Consider the following 7287-nt stretch of genomic DNA (forward strand, 5'->3'; position numbering starts at 1 on the left):
CGGCGATTGCGTGTGTTGGGAGAAGAGGCGAACGCTTCTTCTGTGGCGCGGCTACAGTATAAGGACGCCAACGGCCATACCATGTTGAATACACCGGTTCTCGTCCGATCACCGAAGTTAAGCAATCGGCAGCCGTGTATACTACGTCTGTGTCCAGAGATGCTGTTTCAATTACGACTGTCAGTTATCTTGCTCAGCCGCCCTCTGATAGCTCGTCAGTGCACGGCTAGCGGCCGCTCTGTTGGCATCGCCGCGTTGCGTTCCGCTGTCGAGTTTCTCATTTTTGCGCGTATTTTTTTTGCGTAGTTGTTAAGTAACGGTTTGAAAATGGAAAACGTAAACAGATCGAACACATTGAACGTTATTTTCGACAAGGAAGCTGTACGCCCTACGGCATACGAGGCTCACGACTGGATTATTGACGAACTCGGTCTTACCGACACCGAAACGTACGGAGTCCAGTGGGACTTTATTACCGGAACCCTGTTTATGAAATTCAATGATCCGGAAATGTGCGAAAAGATCGTACAGGAAAACGGTGGAAAACGCAAGTTTAAATATCGTGACGGAAGCGTTTGCGACGTGACCGTGTGCCACGCGGGTTACGGTATTCGTCAAGTTCGTATTTTCAATCTTCCCTTTGAAATACCTACGCAAATGATCGCTCGTGGTCTCATGCCGTATGGGAATGTGCTTTCAGTGACGAATGAGAAATGGGGTAGTGGTTTCCGACTACAAGTTTACAACGGAGTAAGAAGTGTTCTTATTGAACTGAAACAGCACATCCCGTCCTTTCTTGTCATAGGCGGTTACAGGGCCTTTATATCGTACAATGGACAGCCACAGACGTGCTCGTACTGCAATGCAACCGATCACTTTCGACAAAATTGTCCGAACAGACGTCGCCCTGTGCAGCTCCCGCTCGGCGGTGATAGCGCACAAACGCAGAAAAACTCGTATGCGTCTGTAGCGTTGGGTGTTGCTCCGATTCGACCCTCGTCACTCCCTGTGACAGAGGCTGCGTGCGAATCGGCTGCGACCCCGGCAAACACGGACAATGTCATAGACATAACAGAAATTGATGAAAAAGCCGTCATTCCAGAAAATTCTCTCCGCAATAATGCGACAAACATTACGGTCGTGGCTGACGTTCACCCAGAGCCGCCAAAAAGTGACGATACTGAATCAGAAATTTTTCCGACCAACACGCAAAATTCAGAGAGTGGACGCAGCCCTGCTGCTGTCCCCTCAGAAAAGCGTGTTTCACGTAAAGACCCCAGTCCATCCCCGAGTAGGAGATCGGTGAGCCATTCACCGAATAAATCTTCGAAAAGGAAACATAGACGCGGCCGTGGAAACGGAATCTCGGATGCAACTTCTAAATCCGATCAACAATGCCCTGTGACAGTCGTCCCTGTTGCGTCGCATGAAACAGAAGCAGATCGCCGGCGCGACGCAACTGTTCGACATTTAAGGGAATTTCTAAATAAGCAAGAGAAAGAAATCAGCGTACAACCGCTCGTAACTGAGGCTGTATTATCAGCGCCAATTAAAAGAAAGGCAGAGGAAATGCACGAGTGTCGTGCTCGGCACACAGCCCACGTCCCGACGGACGACATTCGTGCTGTCCATGCCATGCAAATCGATCCGCCACATATGCACGTACCGATGGAAACCAACAATGATCCTCCCCGCTCAGATCAACAACGCAGTACTGTTTGGTCCGAAGATGTTTGAGTATAAACTCGGTTGAAAATTTAGTTGCAATACTCGTCACATACAAAACAAACCATTCGCAGAATGAATTATCTCCATTTATACCCCGTCTCACGTAGCTAATGTTTCTCTGTTTCTTTCTCCACTTCCAATGCCTGCCTGTTATACGCAAATAAAAGATTTATCTATTCTTACCTTAAATATAAACGGGATTTCTGCAGTGCACAAAATTTTATCCCTAGTCGATTTTGTACATTACAGTCGTTTTGACGTAATATTCCTTCAGGAAGTTACCGCAAACATCCTCAATAACATAAGTGGATATGATGTTATTTATAACATTAACAATAATATAAAATGCGGTACCGCGATTTTATATAAAAATTCCCTAGAGCCAGACAATGTCCAAACGTTGCCAAGCGGACGCGCAATTGCGTGCAATATACAAAGCATGAGATTTATCAATATTTACGCCCCCTCAGGGACAGATAATAGACGAATGCGCGCAGCATTTTTCAATCACGAGATAGTTCCCTTGTTTGACACCACACGTCCAATAATTCTCGGTGGCGATTTTAACTGTGTAACAGACCCATCCGACCAGCACCCTACGGCCACTATGTGTCCTGAATTAGTGAAACTGTTGACCGCCAAAGATCTGCGAGACACGTGGCGTCTCCTCCACCCACATACAACGCAGTATACGCACATATACAATAGTGGAGCAAGCAGAATAGACCGCATATACGTCTCTCAACAGATTGCAAACAACCTAAATAGTGTAGACATCATCCCTGTCGCGTTCAGCGACCACTGCGGTTATGTTGCTGCCATCCACCTACAGCGTACAAATGAAACACCTACTCCCAGGTTGTGGAAGCTTAATACAAAACATCTTGCCGCGAGAGACTTCCGCTCGAAAATGCAATCTGTATGGCAGCTTTGCCTGCAGAAAGAGAAAAACTACAGCTCAGCACTAGAGTGGTGGACTTTCTACGCAAAGCCGCAAATTAGGATGATTGCTCAATGTTATAGCCAGGAGGTATCCTTCTGGACGCAGCGCACAACAGAATTTTACCAACAATGCCTCAAAGACGCGTTAAACGCCCCCGTCGGACCAAATGAAAATCTCCGCCTCCGCTTAAATCGTATTAAAGCAAAGATTCTCCGTATACATAACGAAAAGGCGAAAGGAATTTTGGTCCGAAGTCGCGCCTTGTGCGCTCTGGACGACGAAGAACCGTCGTCCTATCATCTCGCGCGTGAAAAAACACGGGCAAGACGCAAACACGTAGAATCGATAACGACTGCGTCAGGCGAGCGCCTTACGCGGAAAACAGACATTCTCCAACATATTACAGCCCACTACACGGACTTATTTCGAGACGTTGCGACAGACGACGTAGCGCTAAATTATTTGTTATGCGACCTGCAGACTGACATTTCGAACGCAGACCGAGAACAGTTGATAGCAGAGATGACAGTACAGAACACAAAACCTATTGTACAATCGTGCTCTAAAGGAAAGTCGCCGGGACCTGATGGCCTGCCAACCGAATTCTATCAGGTCTACTGGGACATCTTTGGGCAAAAACTCACCGACATAGTAAATGAAGTAATTCGTGGCACCGATATTCCCGCAAAATTTCTGGAAGGTCGAGTTGTGCTCGTCCCAAAAACGCAACATACATGTCGTGTCCAAGATTTCCGGCCCATCACGTTACTCAATACTGACTACAAAATAGTTGCAAGGTGCCTTGCAGCAAAGATGAAGCCAGTCATGAACAAAGCTATCAGCTCCTACCAAACGTGCGGAGTAACACACCACAATATTTTCCACGCAGCGTCCTTATACCGAGACATAGTAGCTCACACGGCAGTCCATAAATTATCGACAGCTATTCTATCCATTGACTTTGCGAACGCTTTCGATCGCATTAGCCACAAATACTTGCTACAGGTCATGACAAAAATGGGATTCGGACGAGAATTTATCAAAATTATCGAAAATATTCTGACGGGAGCAAGATCAATAGTCACATTAAACGGATGGCAAACTAAACCGATCCCTATTTGCCGCTCTGTCAGGCAAGGATGTCCGCTGTCAATGTTCTTATTCGTGATCGCCATAGACCCGCTTCTCAGAACAATAGGCAGGACGTCAAAAGGTGTACAGATACACAATGCTTGTTTCAAATGTGTGGCATACGCAGATGACGTAGGCGCTTTCATTGACCACACAGCAGACATAGACTCGATACGCGCCTCCCTTCATCAGTATGAAAGTGCGTCTGGAGCAGCGATAAATACTAATAAAACTGTTCTACTTCCACTGGGTCTGCTAGCCACCGATATTGTCCGCCCATGGTATAGAATAGTGAGAGATCATCAAGTATTGGGTCTAGACATAACTGCGTGCCCACAGCATATGCAAGCACGGAATTGGAGAAGAATTCTCAACTCCATTAAAGGCCTCTGCAAATGCCACGCAACCCGGCACCTTAACTTGCACCAGAAAGTCAAATTAATCAATTGCTTTATTCTCTCAAAGGCGTGGTATATGGCGCAGCTGCTTAGCGTGCCAAAACAAATAGGACGCGCTATATCTCAGGCAGTATACTGGTTACTCTGGCGCCACGAAATTTTTAAAGTGCGAGCAGTAGTTTGTGTCTTGGACGCGTCACATGGAGGACTCGGGCTAGCAGACTTCAGTCGAAAATGTGCAGCGTTGCTCGTCAACCGCACCGCTGAAATGCAGGCCGGCTTTCCCGATGGATCGACAGCATCCCTGCTAGAAATCTATCGGCCAGAATCTGAAAGCGCCCCAGTATCGGTGGCCAACATTCCTTACCGTATGTCCTTTGTACGAGACTATATTCTAAACAAAAGCTACGTCCTCCGCACGGCCACGAATCCACACAGGACAGCACGGCAACTATATACTGAATTGATGGGACAACCCCCCCCTAGTAAATTGGAAGTCCGCTTACCTACTGTTAACTGGAAGCAGGTGTGGTCAAATGTTAATAGCAGTATTCTGCCGTCCGATGTGTCAGCGTTATGGTATAAACTAGTCAACAACACACTGCCCACCAATCAGCGTCTAGCCGATATTCAGCTTCTTGCCTCCCCCAACTGTAGCAGATGTGGCATGCCTGACACCAGAGAACACCGCCTGCAATGCCAATCTGTTTCCGATGCGTGGAGGACTTGCCAGATAATGGTGGCTCTCATCACGCGAACTACTCCGGCGCACGTCTCAGTTGACAGTGTCATTGTACCTGATTTCAAATATTTCCCGCGGCCAAAACACAATACTGCTGTGTGGTTGTTGGGCCACACTGTTTACGCCCTCATTGACCGGCAAATACACGATGGGCTCACTTTTTTGACTTATATTTGGGACCAATATTGCAAGATCAAAAATAGTAATAAACACAAAGAATATTTTGCTAATTTCTTATCATCTGCATTGCATCATGCGTATGCGAAACAACTGTAAGATGATTCTGAGCCCCTTTTATTTGTATCAATGGTCTTTCAGTCTCGCCATTGAGCTTTGATGATACGCACACTGACCTTATTTGCGTCTTACGCGCAGTTTTATCAAAATTAAGTTTAGATATATTGTTAGTGTTACCTGGTGAAACACAACCAGTCTCCATTCATTTGTCTATCTTTGTCATGTGCCAGCCTGTAAACTAGTATACGTAAGACTATTTTTCGAAAAAAGTAATAAAATGGACAAAGTTACAGAAAGAGAGTAACTGAGTAATAGGATGAGGTTCCAGTTTTATACATTGTTAAAAAAAAACAAAAGAAAAAAGGAAAAGGAAAAAAAAAAAAAAAAAAAAAAAAAAAGAAAAAAAATACACCGGTTCTCGTCCGATCACCGAAGTTAAGCAACATCGGGCCCGGTTAGTACTTGGATGGGTGACCGCCTGGGAACACCGGGTGCTGTTGGCTCTATCTCATTTTTTTCATTTTTACGTCGCTGCACCTGCCAGCCCTCTTTTCATACTAACTTTCAGGTGTTGACAAAGATGCTTCCACAAGCATTTTAAACCACTGTATCAAGCGTAAGATACGAAATTGCAGTAATGGACTCAGTTTGAGCAAGAATGTGCGAAAGAAGAGTGCTAGAACGCCTCGGAAATAACAACACACTACGAATCGACAGATGAGTTTTGAAATACGTCAGGGCCTACTGTTTTGTAGCAGTGCTAAATTCCGCAAAGTAAATAAACAAAAACAAACAAACAAAAAAAAAAAGAAGAAGAAGAAGAAGAAGAAATAAAATCTTCTGTTCTCGTCCGATCACCGAAGTGAAGCAGCAACGTTAGTACTCAGTTGGGTGAGCGCATGGGAACTCTGGCTGTGTTCATTTTTCGCTTTTTAGTCGCTACTCCTGCCAGCCCTCTTTCCATACCACCTTTCTGTTGTGACAAAGAGACTTCCTTAAGCATTTTAAACGGCCGTAAGAAACGAAACTGCAGTAACTAACTCAGTTTGGAGGAGAATGTGCTAACCCAGTTTGCCAGGAAGTCTCTGAAAACGACAAAACAGTACGAATCGGGCGGTATGCTCCGAAATACGATAGCGCCTATCGTTCTGCAGCGGCGTACAGCTCCAAATTCGATTTGTAATCATAAATTGATTCATCTGTCCTCCCGCAGACGTTTCTCGCGCTTGTGCTGTCAAATGGACCGCGACCCGAGCGGCAGCGAGCGGCAGTCGAGCAAAGTCGGGACAAGTCGGGACGGAAGGGGAGGTGACACGACAGGCGAGAATGCACCGCGCAAATTACGCAAATATCTGGAAGCGCGGCGCGTGTCGGGCAGGTGAGAAAGCTTCCGTCGGTCCAGCAGGACACCGCGCGCAGTCCCCCCGCCGCCCGGCCGCGCGCAAGCCCCGCGCCGGATAACAGGAACAAGGTGCGTCGCCAGCCAGTGTCGGAGGCCGCACGCACCAAACGAATGACAGGCGGTGCATCCAGCAGCTGTGTTGTGCGCCTCACCTTGGTTCGGCAGTCGCCTATGAGACGCCGAGGCGAGCGCGCACTCCGCGCCACCTTCGAGGTGGAAAGACATGCTTTGCGTCAAATGTGCCACGGAAAGCGGCGATTGCGTGTGTTGGGAGAAGAGGCGAACGCTTCTTCTGTGGCGCGGCTACAGTATAAGGACGCCAACGGCCATACCATGTTGAATACACCGGTTCTCGTCCGATCACCGAAGTTAAGCAACATCGGGCCCGGTTAGTACTTGGATGGGTGACCGCCTGGGAACACCGGGTGCCGCTCGCTATTGTGCGTCGCAGGTAGCAGAGGATTTTCCCGGCCGTCCCGCCGTCGCCGGCCGGCCACGAGACCGTCCCCGCACCGCGCCCGCTGCCCGCTGCCCGAGGTGGACAGCGTGCCGCCGCCGTCGCTGCTTTGGCGAGTATAAGTTCTTTATTTTATTGACCGGTTATTTTTGGAAAACATGGCATCAACGACAAACAGGAGGGACACTATTCAGTGTACTTTCGATAAGAATGGTGAAAGACCGAACGCGTTTGAAATTCACAATTGGA

At 47.4% G+C, this 7287-nt stretch overlaps 1 non-coding gene across 1 annotated transcript; it reads left to right on the forward strand.

Annotated features, from left to right (window-relative positions):
• The first annotated feature begins 6899 nt into the window (after positions 1–6899).
• Positions 6900–7018, forward strand: LOC126443359 (5S ribosomal RNA). The gene has a single exon (XR_007581854.1). It is a non-coding gene; the product is annotated as a 5S ribosomal RNA (ribosomal RNA).
• Positions 7019–7287: the final 269 nt, after the last annotated feature.

Source organism: Schistocerca serialis, unplaced genomic scaffold (genome assembly GCF_023864345.2).
Source record: "Schistocerca serialis cubense isolate TAMUIC-IGC-003099 unplaced genomic scaffold, iqSchSeri2.2 HiC_scaffold_1467, whole genome shotgun sequence".
Classification (NCBI taxonomy): Eukaryota; Metazoa; Arthropoda; class Insecta; order Orthoptera; family Acrididae; genus Schistocerca; species Schistocerca serialis.